The sequence below is a fragment of the Triticum aestivum genome, chromosome 4A (assembly GCF_018294505.1).
Source record: "Triticum aestivum cultivar Chinese Spring chromosome 4A, IWGSC CS RefSeq v2.1, whole genome shotgun sequence".
Lineage (NCBI taxonomy): Eukaryota > Viridiplantae > Streptophyta > Magnoliopsida > Poales > Poaceae > Triticum > Triticum aestivum.
The window spans coordinates 163,518,039-163,518,370 of NC_057803.1; positions in this window are offsets into that span (position 1 = coordinate 163,518,039).

The following is a 332-nucleotide window of genomic DNA, read 5'->3' on the forward strand; positions in this document are numbered from 1 at the left end:
CTCCAGTCTTGGTGTGTTGCCGCCCTCGATGTACTCGAGAACGGCCTCCAGCGTGCGGCCGGGCACGCCCCACCATCGGCGCCGTCCCTCGGAGTTGAGCCTGCCGGAGGGCACGATGCCGTTGGTGGCCTCGGGCACCCACATGTCCGGCGGGACCTGGTACTCGGCCTCGAAGAGGAGCCGGGCTTCGTCCTCGTGAAGGTGGCGGCGGCCGAAGCCGTTCGCCGCCACGCTGTCGCCTGGGAATCGTTCGGCTATTTTTTTGAACTGGGACGACGAGGGGAGAGGGAGGAAGGGGAGAGAGGGCGCGTCGGAGGTGGAGACTCTATGCG